Here is a 21,182-nt window from a genome sequence, read left to right as displayed (position 1 = left end):
GGAGAGGAAGTAATTTCCTCCTGCAGAGGAAACTGCCGCCACCCAGCCAGGCGGCATCACACAGCTTCTTGCTCCTCTCCCAGCCTCTCCAGGGACCAGACAGCTGAGAAGCAGAGGGAAAGCATGGCCCTCCTAAAACCTCGCCTTCCCCCAGACTCCTCACCCAGACCCGGCAGCGGGTGACTGTTCTCCCACTTAGAGGGCACAATAATGACACAGCTAACATTTAGTGACACTCACTAAGCACTTTGTCCTGATCATCACATTCACTCTTCACAACAAGTTTTAAGAGGGAGATTTTGATCCTTGTTTTAGAGAGAGAGAAACTGAGGCTCTGGAAGATTAATTAACCCAACTGGCAAAAAGCAGGCCCCAAACCCCAAACCAGGCATTTCCTAACCAGATCCCAAACTCTTTTTACTTTCTCTTTTCTCTTACTGAGCATCTCTAAGTACAGGGTCCTAGACCAGTGACTGCCACAAGAGAGAGAGCCCAGCTCCCAGGGAGCCACGGCCAAGCCGATAGGTAACTACACACCCCACCAGTGACACGTGGACTGAGTATCGGGAAATGACAACACAGATCCTGGCCAGGGGCCAGTACGCGGCACGTGGTGGAGGTCCACTCCAGACAGCAGGCAGAAACCAGTTCGCTCTGCAGGGTGAGCATGTTTGGGGGCCCGACTCCAGACAGTGGTGGACCGTGAGCAGAGCAGGAAGCGGAGGCGAGAGCTCGCTCTGTGAGCAAGAAATAGACCTTTTCTCCACAGGAATTTAGGAAGTGTGCCATTAGTCTCTGGAACTCCCTGGAAGACAAGGGATCACACAGTAACCGTCTAGGAGAGAAACAGCCTGGGGCAGGAAGAACTGTGGGGAAAAAAGTCAGTGGGGAAAATGGGGCCAGTTGGCTCTGGGGTCCCTGTTCCACCCCAGAGTGCCCAGAAGACTGCACCCCGCTTCACCAGATTTACAGAGAAGAGGGATGGGGATCTGGCCGCCAGAGGCCCTCCTCCATCAGGAGATTCGGAGCTTCACACTAGCTCTGCAGCTCCAGGTCTCCCCAGAGCTGTGCTGCAGCCAGCCTTGGACACAGAACACCAAGGAGACCCAGCTGGCCAGCCCACCCACCTCGGCTGACAGCTACCATGGCAGGCCAAGCCAGCCAGCCAGGGACCCAGCCCTGGGGGAAGAGCAACAGGACGTGGGAAAGGGCCCAGGGCGCTGTGCTGACCTAACACCACTGACATGGGGGCTCAAAGTGCCTGAGAGGCGCAAACAGTAAACAGTCAATACATAAAATATTGCAATTCCATTTCTGGGTATAGACAGAAAAGAACTGAAAGCAAGGCCACGTTCCGAGCAGCATTATTCACAATAGTCAAAAGGTGGAAGCAACCCAAATGTCCATCAACAAATGCACAGATAAACAAAACGGTGTGCACATGCAATGGAATATTAGTCAACCTTAAAGAGGAAGGAAATGCTGACACACCACAGCGGGCATGAACATTAAGGACACTATGCGGAGTGAAATAAGCCGGACATGAAAGGACAAATGCTGCTGGATTCCACTTTAATGAGGTTCCTAAAGCAGTCAAGTTCACCGAGAAGAAAGAATGGTGGTGGCCAGGGGCTGGGGGAGGACTAAAGGGGAGCTGCTTGTCCCATGGGTGCAGAGTTTCAGGTTTATGAGATGGTGGTGACGGCAGCACGACAATGTGAATGTACCTGTTGCCATTAAAATGCCCACTTTAAAAATGGTCAAAATGAAAAAAAATAAATAAATAAAAATAAAATAAATAAAAATGGTCAAAATGGTAAATTTCAGTTATATATACTTACCACAATTAAGTAAATATATATATATATATAAATTAAATATGAAATATTGTATGTGGCATAGAAAAATAACCATGTTACCTGTAGGGAATTGTTTTGTTTTGTTTTTACCATGAGCATGTCATACTTTCATAATAAAACCAAAAAAGACAGTTAGACTTATAAGGCAAACAGATTTCAAACTGCAACCCACAATAGGATTTAAGAACTCCCGGTTCTTAGAATGGCACAAAGATGTCGCCTGACTCCTCCCCTGGCTACCACCACCAGCCTGGCCTGCAGTGGACCATGAGAAATACCCCCTCCAAAAGCAGTAAGTCAGGCTTTGGGTGCTGGCCAGGTGTACCACATGTGTCCCTGGCCCTCCTCTGCCCCCATGAAATCAGCAGGAGGGAAGTACCCCACCAAGCCAGAGGTGATGGAGAGGGTGGAGGGCCCCTCCCGGGGCTCTGACTCTAGGATGACTCCAGTTACGGTTTCCCTGGGAGGAAATGAGCCCAAACACCCTTTTTCCCCTTCTAGGACAGCACAAGGGAATGACTTGGCCCATCCCTGCATGCCCTAGCCTCTCCCGAGATGGCACTGGTGAAATCACCCCACCATCCTCCTCCACAGTGGAGAGGAAGCTAGACTGAAGAGGGAGGCAGAGGAAATGGCTAATCTGCCCAATTGAGGAAGACATAGGATGAGGGAGGTACAGAGAACCCTCAGCGCCCTCCATAACACACCGGGCTCTGCCTTCAGTCCTGTGTTCCCACTGACTAGTCCCTGCTGATCCATCCAGGACCTGCAGACCCCAGACAACTGGCCTTGCCTCAGTTTCCTGATCTGTAACTTGAAGGGGATGGACCCTTTGCTATCGAAGACTCCTTTTAGCTCTGAAACCCTAGACTTCCCTGGAAACTGGGTGATGGGCCAGAACCAAGAAAGGGCTGGGGAAGACAAGACCCAGCCTTGGAACAGGGCAGCTTCAGAGCAGATGCTCAGAAGGAAACACAATGTTTCTAACTGGAACACCAGCACCTCCACCCTCAGGCCAAGTCACCCACTCATCCATTCATTTCATTTTTTCTGAGCTCTTACTTTGTGCCAGGGACCGAAGCAGTGCGGGAAAACAGCAGTGAGTCAGCCAGCCTTGGAGGTGCTCACAGCCTCGTGAATGTTGCCACCAAGTTTCAAGACCTGCCATCACAACCCCTATCCCCAAGGCCAGCCCTCTGAGGAAGCAGAACCTGAAGAGTGACACAAACAGCAGGCAGAAGGGGAAGCCCGATGGCACCCCGAAGAGAGTACCAAACCAAACCTGAGAATCAGGAAAGTCTGGTTCAATCCTGAGTCCGCTGCTGATTCGCTGTGTGACCTTGGACAAGCTTCTTCGGCCCTCTGGGCCTCAGTTTCCTCATCTGTCGAGAATGAGACCAAATCCAATCTTGGATCTGGTCTGTGCAGGACCTTCCAGCTCTGACAGCCTGGGCCTCCTGGACACAAGCCCTCAAACCTGGGATCATGGCCGCGATGCCTGCGGGAACCAGCAGCACGGCTGACCCATGCGGGACCCTCAGATCCAGACAAGCCGACCTGACAGCCAGCCAATTCCGGGCACTCCACAGCTTGGCGTACAAAGCTCAGCTGCTGGAGGCAAACGCCTGCTTCAACTTCAGGGATAAAATGGATGTCCAAGTTGTCTCGGAGTTGGAACCTTTTATCTTGGGATGGGGGTCAGAGGACCAGAAGGAAGCTCTGTGCATTCCCTGTGCCCCACTGTCTAGCACGGGGAAGTGGAGCCCTGCTCGCACCATCTCTGCTGGATTTGAACCATAAACACAGCCCTTTTCTGAAGGGAAGGACTTAACACAAACCAGATGCAGCAGGGACTTTCCCCCACCCCCTCCTGGCCCTAAAATTAAATGTTCAGTGTCCCCTCTGCCAAAATTCACTTGAAGGCCAAGCCTTAAAGAGCCAGCACCTCCGGTTCTCACCCTCACACACTCTCAATCACATCCCCTCTTAAACAAAATGTCAAGGTCCCCAAATGGAAAGTGTGGATGGGCGGCCTCCCAGGAGTGCCCAGCAGCCCTGCAGGCCAGGGACAGATTTAAAAGGAGAGATCACTGGGGAAGGAAGGCAGACACCCCTGACCCCCTCCACCAGCCCAACAGGGACCAAAGTGCAGCCTCACAGGCGTGGATCGTCAACAGGGGATTTGCCCCCGGGGAGGGCACTGGCGGGGCTGGCAGATGAGCACAGTCATCCCACAGGGAGCAGGTCTGAGCAGCAGCCTGGTCCCGGGGGGCACGCTGGAGATTCCTGGAAGAGTTCATTTCCTGGACTTCAGTTTCCAGTCTCAAGAAAATGGAGTGAATCACAAGCATTTATTTAAGTCTGATCTCATTCAAAGCAGTGATGACTGGGGTAAAACCCATCTTAGGAGAACTGGACTCTTGTTGGGCTTTGAGGGCTTCCCAGCTGCCAGGCAGGTGACTCCCTGGTCCTGAAAGTTCTCCTGGTCCTAGTTGTTGTTGTTTCTCAGTTGCTCAGCCATGTCTGACTCTTTGTGACCCCATGGACTGCAGCACAGCGCCAGGCTTCCCTGTCCTTCACCATCTCCCGGAGTTTGCAAGTTCACATCCATTGAATCAGTGATGCCATCCAACCATCTCGTCCTCTGGTCCTATATATCTTTCCAATTCTGGCTGAAGGCACTGACCATCCATCTACCTGCCTCCTCGCCTCCCCATGGCCCCTGGCCATGCTAGGACCATGGCCCAGCAACCAGCACTAATCAGCTTGCTCAGCACATCTAGTCTCCCCAGCAAGCGGACAAATACCCTGTTCTCAAGCTCAGGGGGCCATGTCTTACCCACACTGTGTGCTTCATGGGACCCAACAGTGCACAGCATGCAGCAAAGTGCTCAGAACAGACAGCTAAATCTCACTGAGCTGCCATTCCTCAAGAAAAAGGGCAGGTGATGGCAGAAAAATATTTGGAGAGGGATGTTGCTGCAGACAGCAATTCTCTGACTTGCAAAAAAAATAAAATTTGAGTACTAATTTTTTTTAAGTATTTAATCCTACAACTTCAACACAGTCATTTTCACTTTTGTATGCTATCTTCCTGTTTACACAGATTTTTACAGTTGCAACCGATCACAATGTACATACTAGATAAAGTTCTCCTGCTTTCAACATTCTGTTGAACATTTTATTCCTGTGTGATCATCCTAAATGTCACTTAAAGGCTGAAAAAATGTTCCACCATGATCATGTGTCAGGACGGTTCGTTAAATTCCTCCCCTGACGTGAGAGAGACACAGGAGACTTCCCTTCTGCTCCTACGGACAGCATAGAGAAAATTCTGAAGCCTTTCTTTGTTTTAGTTGGACACTTTCCTCAGGACACAATCCTGGGGGTGGAATTACCCGGCCCAAGGGTAAGAACATTTCCATAGTTCTGCTACATAAACAAGCCCCAGATACTAACCCACAGGCTGCACCAATCCTCAAGGCCTTCAAAAAAGACCACAAGCATGCATTCAATTGGAAGCTTGCCCTGATCCGATTCTCTTCTTACCTTTTTAAAGTTAAGTTGTTCTGACTGGAAGAGTTCATCTTGTCTGGGCCTCCAGGTTCACTGCTCCGGACATCCTTTTTCTTAAATCTTACCTCCAAGTCCCACCTCCTCTATACCCATCCTTCTTGTAACCCCAGTCCACTCTGACATCAGTAGACCTTGTAGCTCCCCTAAAGCTTTCCCTACCAGACTCAGGCCCCCCATTTCTGAGGCCCCTGACCCCCTTCTACACTGTGACCCCCACAGTGCCATATCTCCCCTGCAAAACTCTTAGCCCCTCTGCTAGGCAGAAGGCTGCCAGAGGGTTTCTTGACCTAGAACCTCCAAGATGACCCCTAAAGGTGTGCAGTCATCAGGGAATTGCCTGTTAAGCTGAGTCCTACAGGCCTTCGAGCTTCCTGCTGCCTGGGCCCCTGTCTCGAGGGGACAGTTTGAGTCTGGGCCAGCAAACACACTGCTGCTGGCAGACCCCCAGGCTTAAATGATCCAGGGCCATAACAATGAGGAGGCGTTTACACAGTCTAGGGCCAACCCAAACCCCTCCTGTCACACTGTCTGGAGGAAAGCTAGAACCCAGACAACAGCCCACAGTCAGATTTGGCTCAGCTGAGCGTAGAGGACCAGAGGTCACTAAGGTGGACAGGGAGGGGAGGCAGGCAAAGCAGGATACACAATGCTGAAAAGCCCTCCCTCCACAGGAAACCAAACAACAGGGCTGGCAGGTCACTGCAGGACACAGATGTTTGTGCTTAGTGGCCAGGACAGGGTGGACCGCCTGTCTGGTACAGACACCCCCTCTGCAAGCCCAGGAGGAGAAAAGCAGCTTCCATCCACCATGATCACCCCAACAGTGCTCTCACGCAGCCTTGCAGATAGCCCACCGGCCCATCTGCTCCAAAGCCAAAAACCATCACAAGAGGAAGCAAGAGATTTTCTTTCCTTTCCTCTCTAAAGACTTCCCCTCTGGGCTTGGGGTCCAGAAGAGATGCCTGACTCACATTTGGGGGGGTGCAGCTAGTGAATTTGCAGTATATGAGGCGACAAAGCATCACCAAGATGTCCTAGGGGAAGTGAAAGAGTTGAGCTTGTTTAGCTGAACACCTATCGTTCAGCCTGAAGTAACAACATTCCCAGGTCATCCTTCACAGAGGTCTCCAGCGTTGTCTAAAACTTAAGTCGGGAGCTTGCTAGAAATGCAGATCCCATGGCTCTGAGCCTGAAGTATTTGGTTCAGCAGGTCTAGGCAAGATCCAAGAAGCTACAATTTTTACATGAATGCTAGGTGGTCCACAGACTACTCTTTAGGGAATACAGCCTTGGCATGAAACTCTCCACTTGGATGGCAGAGGGTGGACATGCCTGCAGGAACCAGAATTCTACCGGGAACTCATGGCCACCTGGAGTAGTAGATGATCATTTAATAAGGTGTAAGTAGGAGGCCCTTAATTGCTACCTGTCTCCACTCCTCACAGCATAGATCCTCTCTCTTCACAGAGCAAAGCACAAGCCACGGTCTCCTCAGGAGTCCCTCTCCTCCTCCCGATTACCATGCGTTGTAACTAGACCAGCCTTGACAGTTCACTGTGGTTTTCTGGGTGGGGCGAAGCAGAGGGTAGAGTGCCTAACCAACCAGACAGAATAAATCAATCCCAGCCTCTCCACATGGCCACAAGCTAGAGCCTTACAAGGCCCCAGCAGGGAGCTCTTTACCCAAACAAATAGAACAGCAGCTGAGACGTTCTGGCGGCATCCCCCTTCAGGGCCCCCCAAAGAAATGTCCCAACACCAAGATCCTCTGTGGTGGATCCCATGGTTCCAAAGTTCTGATCATCCACAGCCCCCAGACATTGGAAAACTCTCGCCACCCATGTCAGATGAGCTGACCATAGGACAAACAGCACAAGGAACATCAAGCCTCCTCTAAGTGCACTTCCTCAAGGGCCTGGCAATCCCACAGGTGGGTGACTCTAAGAAGCCATCATTTCAGCATCAGCTCTTCTTCCCATAAGGGGGGTGGCTATGGTCCTGCCCAAGTCCCACTCAACTCAAAGGCAAGGCCAAAGTTGCAAGAAAAAGGAAGCTTCTGTGCACCACCTCCTCCATAACAAAAATAACACAACCATCCAGGTGAGTCCTACTCTGGGCACAGTACCAAGCACTCCCAGTAGATTCACCCATTTTGGCATCTGAAGCCATCTAAGAAACTGAACAGAGTCAGACACGATTAAAGCGACTTCACATAAGAAAGTGTTAGTTCTTGGAGTTCCAGGGACGGAGGCCTCCATTCCTATTTGAGGTTAAGTCATTCCACGGACAGACCTTCTTCTTCCTCCTACCCCAGTATTCAGAGCGGATGCGTAACTGCTTGAGTCATAGACGTCTCACTGTGGGTTGGAGGTGTCGACCACCCTCAGCCCAGCACCAGCACCCCGGCCAAGAGGTCAACAAGGGCCAATCCAGATCAGGAAGCAGTCTCTCCTGCTGCCAGGAGGCCCCCTCCTAAAGACGAGCTGTAGAGGAGAGGGTCACCTGGACCACAGGAAGCGAGCAGGGAAGTGAGAACCCGCACAGAGACGGCAGGCATAGGTTCTCATTTACGACTCGTCCCACTTCCCTTCAATTTCACCAAACACCCTGGCTTTTCTGACGAGCCTCACAGGAACTTGGGGAATGCGGTCAGGAGCCAGGACCAGGCAGAATCTTCACAGACACAGATTCCACTTCTTGATCGCTTGTCCCACCGGCACTCAGCAGCCATACCCCTGGCCCTTAGGTCTCGCCTGGCAAGAGGCAGCTACTGCTAAGCTGCCAATAGGTGATAATATTTCACATGTTCCTCCCAAATGTTTAAATCCTGAGAGTTTCCTAGTCACCTTCTTATGTATCTAGTACTAGATAAAAATGTTAGCGAAGCCTTGAGAACCTTAGAAATGCAAGTCTATAGCCAGATGGGCCAATGCCTGAGAAGATACTTTGGGTCCAAGGAAAACCAGGCACCCCCACCTCCGCCAGGTAGGGGTCCCCTAAGGATGGCCATTAAGGGGGGACTGTCACAGATCAAACCCTTGCCTGACAAGAGGCAACAGATTCACCGCAGCAGCCCATCAAACCACATACCTCCATGCTCTCGGGTGAGGGAATTCTAGGCGATCCTTATTTTCTTCTTTGAATTTTGCTGTATTTTTTAAATTTGCCACAGTAAATATTACTTTCCATCTCAATTAGTTTTAAAAAGTAGGTTGAGTATAACCTATAAATGTACTAAACCACTTTGTTGTACACCTGAAATTGTACTTCAACAAAAAATAGCTTGTATATTATGGATGGCACATTAAGCTAGCCTGTCTTTTCTATTTTTCTTATTATTTTTTAAATTTTATTTATTTTTAACTGAAGGATAGTTGCTTTACAATATCGTGTTGGTTTCTGCCATACATCAACATAAACCAGCCGTAGGTATACATATGTCTCCTCCTTCTTGAACCTCCCTCCCACCTCCTGCCCCATCCCACCCCTCTAGTTTGTCAGAGCACAGAAATACAGACTGCGTCACAAATCTGCACGTCACCCTTGCACAGGGACCATGCTAATCTTCTCTGTATCGTTCTAATTTTAGTATACATGCTGCCAAAGCGAGCACCATTTTTTTATTAGTCTGCCTTTTAAAGGCAACTGATTAGTATGTAAAAGCACTTATAGAAATGATCATCTCATTTGACTGATTTACTCAGCTCCTAGATATTATCCTAAAATGCAGAAATAGGTCCACAGTGAAAGGAGTATTTATAGAGGAATTATCTATAAGAGCTCAAAACTGGACACTACGAAAATGCCCAGGGACGGGAGAAGTAAGAGGAGCAGTTTGTCACCTGGCGGAACAGTCGGGCAGCCAGTCGAGGTCCAGGCCCAGGCCTGACTGGACAGCCTCATCCCCGCTCCGCAGTCAAAAGCCAGGCGCCAGGAGCACCTTGTTGAGCAGACCACCAAGTGCTTCCAGAAGACAGCTTCGGCCTCAATGGCTCTCCTTCTAAAGAAGTGGTGTGAGCCAAACTCTTGTTCTCCTAATGAAATAGCAGTTTTGGCCTCAGACGCCCAGCACTTGCAAGCACAAGTTCTCATCTCAGAAAAGCCTCCGAAAACCTCTGAACACAGCCCAGGAGTCCACACTGACCGCCCTCTAGCCCCTGTCAGACAAGTGCAAGTGAGTTTCCAGGAAATGCTGACGAGCGTCTCCAAGGACCGGGGCCTCGCTCAGGCTGCAGCTCTAGAAACAGGGGAGCCAGCTTTCATTTCTCAGCTCCCCACAGAAGTGCCTTCACAGCAGTGTGATTTAACATCGTGCCTTTGACTCTACCGCGTTGATTTAAGAACCAATATACAGAAAGGTCTCTCTGTGCTCCATGAAACTAATGCTGGTGGCATCACCCAGCACACTGCTCTCCTAAAAGGGAAAAGCCCTCGGTGTTCCGTGCTCACGCTAAGAGACAAGGTGTCTCTTTCCCATGAACTAGAGCACTTCCCTTTATTAGGAAATAGATGATAATTCCAATTTCTTCTTTTGTTTTAGCTAACGGGAAGCTCAAAACTAGGGTCAGTGCTGACTTACAAAAACTAAGTTCTTTTAACATTATTTTCTCAATTACCTCACCCACCTACCACCACCCTGACAAGCTCTGGATCTTCCAACTTTTTTTAATTTTTATTGGAGTATGGTTGATTTAAAACTGTGTTAATTTCAGGTAGACAACAAAGTGAATCAGTTATACATGTACATATATCTACTCTTTTTTAGATTCTTTTCCCTATAGGTCATTACAGAATACGGAGTAGAGTTCCCTGTGCTACACTTCCAGTAAGTTTTTGTTTTTTTAATTGGAGGATAATTACTTTACAATATTGTGCTGGTTTCTGCCACACATCTTCATGAATCAGCCACAGGCGTACATATATCCCTTCTCTCTTCAACCTCCCTCCCATCTCCCACTCCATCCCTACCCCTCTAGGATGTCACAGAGCACCGGGTTCATGCTTTCCTCAACTGCTTTTTGGAAAGAGGCAGGAAAGTACATATGCATTCATGAAACAATCTGTATACTTGGATCTCACTTGCTCCAGGGAAGGAAGATCAAGGCTGTGTGGCTATATAAGAAAAAGTATCTTTGATAAAAATGCCAAGTGGGGAAATATAAAAGTAAACTAAATCGTAGATCCACCGCGACTACCGTTATCAAAATAACACAAGCATGAGGCTAAAAACAAAAATGGGTTCTCAAAATTTAAGTAGTTGTGTTTAGGTGAAAGGGTTAAAGTGGTCATTCACCGCTCCCCCAAAGTCATTTATCTTCTCAGATGGAAACAGAGGCCCATGGAGGTGAAGCAAGCAGGCAAGTGAGAAACTAGAAAAGCCAAGCTCCCCTGGCCTTTTCAGCGTTATCCCCAGGCTGCCCCAAGGAGGGAGGGAACAGGCCCCGGCCCCCATCTGGATTCTGAGGGAATGGAACCCAGTGGATGTTGGTCTGCATTTAGTACGGTCTTGAGGAAGATGCCTCACACTCTGAAATCACAGTTGTTTGAGATGCTAGTCCTCACCTGGCAGTCAGTGGAGAAGCTCTGCACACTCCCCCATAAGAACGATGAATTGCACACACGGGCGGTAGGGAGGCAAGGGCCATGAGTCACAAGCCCAGACCTCCAAATACATATCTAGGACTCAATCGGCAAACTAGTGACCCCTCATCCTTCCAGTGTGCAATCAAATCCCGGAAGGTTTCCTCATCCACCCTCGGAAACCACCCCTACACTTGAACTTCCTCAAAGCCCTCAGCACACAGCATCCGTCTAGCCTACATGCCGGGACGACAAGGTCCCAGGTGTAGCTGGTGCCCTGTCAGTGTGAGGTGAGCGGCCTGCAGACAGCATAGTTCAGCCCTGCTGAGCACCATGGTTTGGCCTAGTGGAATAGAGGCTTTCTCCTGCCTCTACTGAAGTCAGGATCCAGAGAGCTTACCAGAATGGCATGTGGCTGCCTTTTCTGCCTCCATCTCCTGTCTAATGACAACAGCCCACATCAGGCAGAGAAGTATCAGTGGTCCATTAGGGGCAGAAGCAGGGTCTTGCTCAGCCCTGGATGGCAAGCAGGACTTCAGAGCAGGCTGACTCATCACCTTGCAGGTGGAGTGAGCTCATTCCTTCCAGGGCATCCTTGGAATTGGAAACCCACAGCAGAGATGGTTCCCATGGCAACAGGCCAGCACCTCCTCCATAGCCGCCTTCCTTGAAGCACCGTTCGTCTGCGCCCACGGGTCACTTAACCAACTCTCTCCCAGCTTATATTCTTAGAACACAGAGCAAGAAGAGACCTTGAGGGGCCAGTGCCCTCCTTCCTCCATGTCCTTCCCATCTCATTTCTTTTAGGGTTAGCTGAATACCTCAACTAGAAGGTTTTTGTTTTGTATTGTTTTTTGGCCACGCCACATGGCTTGTGGGATTCATTCCCCAAACAGGGACTGAACCCTGGCCCTCAACAGCGAAAGCACGAAGTCCTAATCGCTGGACCACCAGGGAATTCCCCCATTTCCATTTCAGCAGACCTAAACACATTTAAGACAAGGTAACTCCCAACCTAACAGTTCATTCCTTCTTTGGAAAGTAGGACTACTGGAAATTCTGAGCTTGACTCCATCTCCACTCAACGCCCCTCAGGTCCCGCTCCTCCAAGCCCCGGGGCCCACTCAACACGCCAAGTCCAGCACAGCCTCTTCCAGCCTGGCGACTTCTCTAAACAGCCAGCTTCCTTCAATACTTCTCTGACGCGGTTCCCCCACCTCCCCCGCCCTGTTCCCGAACCTCCACTGGAGATTACATTGGTCTCTAACCCTCTCAGCATACACCGTCCAGTTCAGACAGGCCCAGAGCCCGCTACTGCCCGCACAGGCCCTCGGGGCTGTCACCCACCCCCAGGCCTCCTCCCCTCCAGCTGCTCCCGCCCCACCTCACACTCATTCCCTGGCCTTCCCTTCCCAGAACCTGACACTCACTGTCTCGTGTCTCTGGTCACACTCTGCCTGGTCCACCTCCCCCACTCTCTGCCACCACCTCCCTCGCCTGACTCACTCTTACACATTCAAGACTTAAATTTTAGCTCACAGTATCACCTCCTCCAGGAGGTCTTACTGGTCTCCTCAAAGGTGGCCTGGGGCCTTCCTTGCGCTCCCTTCACTGTACAGGCTGTGACATCCTTGAACATGACAGGGAAACGCTAGGTGGTAGGTCTCTCACTCAAATGGCCTCTTCAGAGGCACACATCTTGCATCATCTGGCCCTGATCTGAAAACAGCACGTGCTTAATATCTCTTAAATCCAGGTGGCAAGCACCTGGGTATCTGTTTTACTATTCTGTACTTTAAAAGTATTTGAACGCCATTTAAGAAAAGAGAGACCCCATAATACACAGAATTGAGTGAACTATTTTGGCTGCACTGCCTTTAGCCACAGTGTATGCATCTGAGCATCTCATGGATCTGCTGAACTCATCCTCAGAAACTTTCTTCCCACTCTGGGGCTGGAGCCCAATGCCACATGGTCCAGTGCAGTCAGGTCAAACCTTCAAAGAAGCAGCTGCAGCAAGCCTGTCACAGCAGCGACATGAGAGCAAGTTCTTATTAGTACTATAGCAGCATCTCATCTCCATGTGTCCTTTTCCTCTCAAGAAGTTCTTAGCCGTTCATCCTAGCATGCTAATCTCACTGTAAAGTGTCCCAGGTGGCTACATACAACCAGCAGGTTCCGCTGCTAATTGCTGAAGCTGGGTAATGGGTACATGGGGATTCATTATACTCTTCTCTATTCCTGTGCTTGAATTTTCCATAAGAAGATTCTATTTTAATTCATTCATTCACACAACTAACATTACTTAAGTGCCCTACACATGCCAGGAAACATGGATAAAGAGAGAAATAAGAAACAACCCTGACCCTATGAATTGATAACTTTATTAAATTCTGAATTGTTTGCTATCTTATCCCTCCCTGGCAGTTAAATGCCTAATGGCACTTATAACATGAAGACAGGGGAGACCTCCCCACAGCAACAAGTAGCTAATGAGGGGCTTTCTGGGCCTTGTGTCTCCTGGGCTTATCTTCCCAGCCCTGCCAACTCTATCCATCTGCACTTGAAGTCTTCCCCATTAAGATTCCCCTTATTAAGGGGCTCCCCTCATTAAGTAAGTGGCTTCAGGAGACCAAGGGTGGGCCTCAGGGTCTCACTCCTCAACAGAAAGTCATGCCAGCCATGCCAGGATCCCTGCAACTTAAAGGCAACTTCCCCTCAAAGGGCAGGATGCCAACACCTTTCATTCTATCATTATGACCCTTCCTAGAGTCCACTTGGTATCAGGTGCTAGGCCAACTTTAGGGACAGAAATAAAAGCCATGGGGAGGTCCCTGACCTCAGGAAATCATGTATGGTCTTACTGACTGGAAATCCTTGGATTCCAAGGTAGCTCTGCCACCTGCTAGCTGTAGGACCTTGGATGAACAACTAAACCTCTCTGGGCCTCAGTTTTCCCACCTGTAAAATGGGGGTATTAGTGCCCACCTCACAAAGTTGTTGTGAGGAATATATGGGTTAGTACATGGAAAGTCCTCGTCCCGGAGCTTACATGTAAAAAGCCAAGGACAGTGTGAGGCACACAGCATTAGAAGAGTGAGTGCATACAGTGCTCACAGTACTATTGCCATCACATTACTATCATTATTCACCAGGCTCCCACAGCCCCTATTAACAAGTCCCAATGACAATGGGCACTGAAACTCTGAAAAGAAGGAATCACAGAACCAGGCCAGATGCGAGGGACAGGCTCTGACTGGCTTCTGGCTGCCTGTGCATCACGTGTTCTCCTGCCTGAGTTTTTCTGAGCAATGCCCCGGCCACAGCCTCATGAGTAAGAGGTGCCCATGAGCCCGTAAATGCTTTCCATCTGGCCTCTTCTCTCAGAGGAGACCAGCAAGGCGCCTTCATGAGCGAGACACCCAGCCCACCCGGACCCAGGATACTCTAGCCCGGCTGGGAAGTGTTTTATTGTTGTCGCTGTCTGGCAGGGGTTCTGTTCAGCTGCCACTCTCTGCTCATGCTGGGCTTCAGTGGACTTGGGCACTTGGGTCCACAGACCTGGGCATTAACCCCCATCTGCCATAAATTAGCCTCAGTGCAATCTCTGACTTTGTGGGCTTTTGATTCCTCGTCTGTGAACAGGGCTGATACCTCCTACCTTGTTGTTAGGATGAAATTAGATTCAGGCTGTGTAACAGCCAGCACAGCAGCTGCAACAAAGACGGGCAAACATGACCATCGCTGTTTCAGGGGGCGGGAGCCTGGAGCCCCCCTACGGACACAGGAGCAGCCCAACCCTGACACAGCCCGGCTCCAGGGCAGCCCGCAAAGGCACCCAGCACCTTGCACCCCGAGAAAGGCAAAGAAAGCCATCCCTCTGGAGAAGCCTACCTCCCAAGGCCATCCCCAGGCACGGCCAGCGACTGGGGTGCCACTGCGGGGCAGGAAGGAGACACAACAGACGCGGAGAAGAAAAGAGGGCGGCAAAGAGAAGTGTGGAGGGGCTCATGAAAAGCCCCCCTCAGGGCTGAGCCGCCCCCCTCCCCTGCTGCCTCAGCGCTGGGACCTGCAGGGACCAGAGAGACAGCCACTTTCTGGTTGCTCAGGAATGCGCAGGAATGTGTGTGTCAGGAGAGAGGTATTTGGGGCCTGGGGAGGGCGGAGACCCAGCTCCTTCTCTAGCGAGGGGTTTCCCTTCTCCAGTCAGGCCGACTTGCCATCAAGCAGCATGCCCTGGCAGAGAGGAGAGGAGACGGTCAACGTGGTGGTTAGGAGCGCAGGCTGTGGCCGGGCAACTCTGGCTTCACAGGCCAGAACGCCACTCGAGAACTTGGGGTGCACGCTGTGTGCGCGGTCATGTCTGCTTCTTTGCGACCCCACGAACTGTAGCCCACCAGGCCCCTCTCTGTCTGTGGCTTGGGCAAATTATTTAATCTCAATAATGCTCAGGTTCTTCTGTAAAGTGGAGATGAAACCGTATTAGCACCTAGATTTTACGGGTCGTTATGATGATTCAGTGATACGATGCATGTAATGGGTTCAGCACTGGGCTGGGCATGTGGTGCTAAGTGCTAACATCAGGACCACTGGTCCCTCTGACTCATTTCTGGCTCCCTCCTCAACTGCAAAATCAGAAGCCAGTGCCAGGAACCTCTGAGCTAAGGGCAGCCATGCAAAGGGCCCACCTGTCTGTCCATCACCACCTCCCCCCGTAGAGCACAGCTGCCAGCAGGTGTGAAATTCACCTGAACGTGACCACCCACACAGATCCCCAGCAGCCCCACCTGCCTTCAGAGCACAGAGGCTCACCCCGCCTGTCGGCAGGTGTTCTGAAACCCACCGGCAAGGAGGACTTCAGGAGATGATTTACATGTCCCCAGAATAAATTCTTTACTTCAACCAGCCCCACAAGGAATGAACTCAGAGCAGTGTGTCCTTGGCCAAGACAGATCACCACCACGGACCTCAGTCTCTTTATTAAGTGGAGAAGGTCAGGGGACAGTATGGGTTCCCTTCTGGTCAGGCCTTCTGTGATTTGATTTCTTCAGACTGCTCCAAGGGAAAGGATAGAGCTGGGTTCTGGGAGTAAACAAAGTGAAAAACAAGGCTGCCCATTGACACCAGTCCCTTGGGCAGATTCCAGGCTGAAACCCTTGTTCCCTGGCTCCGGCAGGAGTTTCTTCTACCCACAGAACCCACGGGCAGGCCGCCTCCCTCGCACCAGGCCGTGGGTCAGCCAAGCCTACAGAGAGGGCTGATTATGAGTGGTCCACCTTGCAGAGGGCAGAGATGCCCTCCCCACCCGTCCAGAGCCACCCCTAGCATTCCCACCCCCGGACCACACCTGGAGCATCCTTAGGCAAAGCTAAGGAACCCATCACCACCCCAAACAAGGCTCTCCACTCTCTCCCCGGGCACCTGGGCTTCCCACTCGGCCACACCCCAAGCAGGCATTTCCAGAGTAAGAGAGTCCATGCAGGGCCCAAGACACAGAGCACTGTGGGTCCCTAAGGGAAGTTCATTCACCTGGCCCCACCCATACCCTCCCTAGAGGGTGGGAACAAATTCCTGAAGGGTGAAGACACAGAAGACTCCTAAAGATATGAGACAGTGTTTTAGCAGGCTATTTCAGGGCCAGACTGGAAGCCCAGGGATCAAGCTCAACGTCACCTCAAGAAGTGTTAGACTGCGGAGTAACCCGTCCCCACAAAGAGGATAAGAACACAGGATACTGGCATTGACCCAGACCCTAAAGATCATCTCCACGTGATAATCTAAGCAGGACATTTACAACAGAGCCCCACTGTCACCCTATAACCCAGTCCCCTCATTTTATGATCCCTGGGTCGGGAAGATCCCCTGGAGAAGGAAATGGCAACCCACTCCAGTGTTCTTGCCTGGAAAATTCCATGGACAGAGGAGCCTCGCAGGCTACAGTTCATGGGGCTGCAAAGAGTCGGACACAACTGAACGACTAACACAACTCATTTTATAGGTAACAATCAGCTGTGACTTGTCCAGAGTCACACAGTGGCCATAGGAAGCTCTAAGAGGAGACCTCGGGTCTCCCACAGCCCCGGAACCTAATGCACAACTGTTCTCTCTGCCCCGAGGAAAGAGGACAGGGTCTCCTGAAGCAGCTCTCTGGCCTAACAATGCAAAAAAAAAGGAGCCGAGTCTCCATACCGATTCTTCTCCTAAATGACACCCCCCAAGGTCCCAGCTGAAAGGGAGGAGAAGGCAGGCAGACCAAGGTCCTACTGGACCCCACATCCTGATGAGATGCAGAGCCCCGGGTTCTGTCTGGTTCCACACCCCCAGGAGGCTGAGCCTAAAGACAGCAGAGCAGGCCACCCATGTCCAATACTTGAGAGAACCCTCGGCCCTGGGACTGGAAAGAGAAGGAAAACCGAGGGCCAAGTTTACTTCCTTTGAGGCCCCAAACCCTCACAAGAGGACCAGAAACTCCCTAAGAATTTCTGAAGTAGAGGCCTCAGCCAAATGCAATAGGGCAGGGAGTGGAGAGGCGTGTCAGCTGGGCCAGCACCTTGGGAGAGGAATGTGAAGTGGGCCGCTGGCCAAAAGAGGAAGAAATACAGCTGGACTACCTAATAGGGAGCTGGAGGCCTGCGCTGGCTCCCACCAGCCCGCAACAGGACACGCAGGAAAGGATGCCAGGTGGTGTGGCAGGCTCAGAGCCCATCCCAAGCTCCAGGCTGGCTTCCCCAGCCTCCGGCCTCCTCCTGACCCCAGGGCACCCTTCTGAGTCCCAGGAGCCTCCCTGGCCCTGCTCTGGACCCCGGATTCAGCCCCATCACCAGAATGACCCTTGGTGACTCAAGGGGCCATCACCTCCAGTACCTTCTCATCTGCAGACGTCTCCTGCTGGACTGTGGCTACCACACCCCCTCGAATGGCATCCAGTCACTGTCCATCCAACATTTGGTAACCACTGACTACCACATGCCCACTGGAGCTCCCTGAGGAGTCACCTTTTCTTGGCGTGCAAAAGCACACCTCCCTCCCTGAGTTTGGGCCTCCCAAAGAGAGGAAGAACGTGGTCTTTATTCTGGGGGAGAGAGAGGAGGTACTAGGCAGAAATTACCAGCAATGTCAGAGTCTGGTTCAAGATCTCCATAGCAGACTGCAAAAACAGCCCCAGTTCCTCATCCCTGCTTACATCTACCCCCCTCTGCAAGTCACTATAAAGTGTCATCTCACTTACTAAAAATGCAATTTCTCAGGCCTCACCCCAGACCCAGTGAATGACCAACACTGAGGATGACGCTCCACAACCAGTGTTGTAACAAATCCTCCAGGTGACTGATGCACATCCAAGTAAGAACCGCTGTTAAACGACCCCTATCCTGCTAGGCTTCAAGGCTCTGGGATGAGGTGGCATGCGTGTCCAGATGCCAGTGCCGCAGCCTTCAGGAGCCCCAGGCAATGGACCCCTTACTAGGAAGCCCCAGGAGACCCTACAGATTCACCTTCACTCATCCAAGGAGTCCCCAGTCAGTCATAGATGAGTGACATCCCCTGAGAATCTTCCAAATGTCCTCAGAGCTAGGAGTCTCACAACAGTGCCCTAAGCAAGTGCAGTGAAGGCTGCCAAGAGGCTGCCAACATGTGTGTCCTCTCCAGCTCTCTCCAACCCATCTTCTACCCAGGCGCTAAGTGAGCAAAGGCAAGGGGCTGAGTGGCCCAGAGCCAGGGCAGAAGGAAGAAAGGGCCAGAGCCAGGAAACCAAGCGTGCACAGACAGACATAACTGGAATCCCACTGGCTGCCCCTGGGACCCAGCCAAGATGGACTCAGCCAGCCACGGCTTCCCACCTCCCGCCTCTTCCAAAACTATGTGCAAAGAACAACTAACTTCCAAATGTTGCAAGAAGCCACTGTGAGACATACAATACAAATTCATTTAGAAGCATGCCTTAATTCACAGTAGCTTTTCTGTCATTGCATATTTACTTCATCAAGGAACAATAAAAGCAGAAGGGCTCCCTCCTGGGAAGAGAAAAAAACAGCAAAGTAGTGTGAGTCCCTAAGAACCTGACTCCCGGTGCCCCAGGAAGAAGGCAGCGGGCAAAGGAGCACATGCCCCAGGGGATGAGAACCAGGTGTCAAAAACACACATGGGAGGGAAGAAAATAAAAAACAGACTCTCTGCCCCTGCCCTCCCTCACCAAATAGCAGTGAGTCTTTGAACTCCGATGTGGCGGGAACAGCAGGTGAACACAAAGAGCCACCCGCAGAGGCAGGAAGCCCGGCTTCTGGCCCCACCTGCCACCTGTAAACATCCCCCAAGTCCTCCAGCCCCTCCAGGCCTCAGTCGCCTCATCCATGGAATGGGGGTCAGAGCTCCTGCCAAGTGGGGTGTGGGACAGGGAAGGACAGAAAGAGCGGTGTGCACGGTGATACGCTGGGTGTGACACCATCTGTCATGCACACAACCAGACAGGTAGGAACTGCATACGTGGACACTTAGGAATGAAAACCACCGAACTGGATAGTGATCAGTTCCACTGGGGGACAGGAATGGGACTGGGGAGAAGAACGCCAGGGTCTCCAATCTGCAATGTTCATCTTCTTTGCAAACTGGCCTCAGAGCAGAAAATATAGAAATAACAGCTGTAACCGCCTGAGCCTTTGCAGGTCTAAATTTCCTTACTCCCCCAGCCAAATCATTTCACACGGGTGTTCTGAGGATTAAATGAATTAATATCTGTGAAACACTCAGAGACGTGCCTGGTCCATAGCCTAGCCCGGGCTTGGCTCCTTCTCAGGGGAGGTGGTGGGTGCTCAGCTCGGTAACTCCAACCACACTCCGAGCCATACGGTGGACCTAAGCTGGCCTTGTCCTGAGCCAGCGACTTCCATGGAAAGGGACCGGGAGCAGGTGCCCTAACTGGACACCCCTGGGCCCCAAAATGGCCTTGCTGCCTGCACCAAGCAGACCATTAAGGGGGGAAGGCAGGTGGGCGGTTATCCAGACAGGCCCAGGGAATTAAACCCCAATGTGGAATTCTTTCCTTTTTAAAAAGCTGAAAGCTGATTATATACAATGAATCTCTAAGTTTACCACTGCTTAACTTACCAAAAAAAAAAAGGTAGGTGGCTTTCTTTGAGGCTAGAGTTTTGGAAAATTATCCAGATTTCTAAAGCGAGTCCTCAGGACTTCAGGCATGAAAGACACCTCCAAAGAGCCCCAGCTAGCAAAGTATCCAGGATGAAGGGCAGGAAACCAGGGGTCTGGGCCCCCACCCCCATCCCCGCTTCCCCTGCTCCACCTCCTCCAGCTCCCAGCTCCCAGGGCCAAGTCTGGAAAAGCACTCTGGGTTCCTGGAAAGAAAGGCCTTTCCGAATATCGGGAACTCTACTGGAAAGTGCCATTAGACATTATCTGGAGGATGTCTGCGGTGTTTGAAAAGGAGCCACTCCCCTGCCGAAGTCAAGGCAGTGGCCAAAAACAACAGAGGGGCTCCTCAGAGCCAGACACACACCACACACGTATATACACACACATATGCACACATACACATACATACACACGCACATACACACACGCGCATGTGCACAATACACAAATATACATATATACACACTCATATACACTCGTTATATACACACATATATACACGTACACAGACATACAAATACACATACCCACTCACGTATACATATACATACACATATACATATGCACATTCACATACACACATACACAAACATATACAGAGAGACACACACATATATACAGACACCCACACACACACCTCCATTCACATCGACACACACATCCTCGCTCACAGACCTGGAGATCAAAAACAGATCCGGGACCTCAAAGCTACTGGCCCTGCCCCCAGCACAGCCTCACACTGGGGAGACAGGGGTCCCATTTTCTGGTCTGGGGACTTAGAAGAATTAAAAGTCCCACTTCTCTCTCCATCCTCAAACCACAGGCTGTGACATGCGCACACTTCCACATGGGACAGAAGGAGAAAGAGCCTGACGGTAACAAGCCCCCTCCCACCCACAGGCAGGACAGGCGCCTCTCTCCCAAGATGGAAAGCCAAGTTCCATTAGGAGACCTGCCTGAAGGGGGCCACCCACGTCGCCGCACCCTCCCCTCCGGTCATTTCACCTACAGACGATTTGAAAA

The 21,182-nt window shown here is 51.1% G+C and overlaps 1 protein-coding gene and 1 non-coding gene across 4 annotated transcripts in view; both read right to left on the bottom strand.

Annotated features, from left to right (window-relative positions):
* Positions 1-21,182, bottom strand: part of ACTN1 (actinin alpha 1) — a 97,246-nt gene that overhangs the window by 65,181 nt on the left and 10,883 nt on the right. The window lies entirely within an intron of this gene.
* On the bottom strand, positions 8,942-9,048 carry LOC122705993. Its single transcript, XR_006344259.1, has one exon. It is a non-coding gene; the product is annotated as a U6 spliceosomal RNA (small nuclear RNA).

The sequence above is a fragment of the Cervus elaphus genome, chromosome 12 (assembly GCF_910594005.1).
Source record: "Cervus elaphus chromosome 12, mCerEla1.1, whole genome shotgun sequence".
Classification (NCBI taxonomy): Eukaryota; Metazoa; Chordata; class Mammalia; order Artiodactyla; family Cervidae; genus Cervus; species Cervus elaphus.
This window is presented reverse-complemented; position numbering and strand designations above follow the sequence as displayed.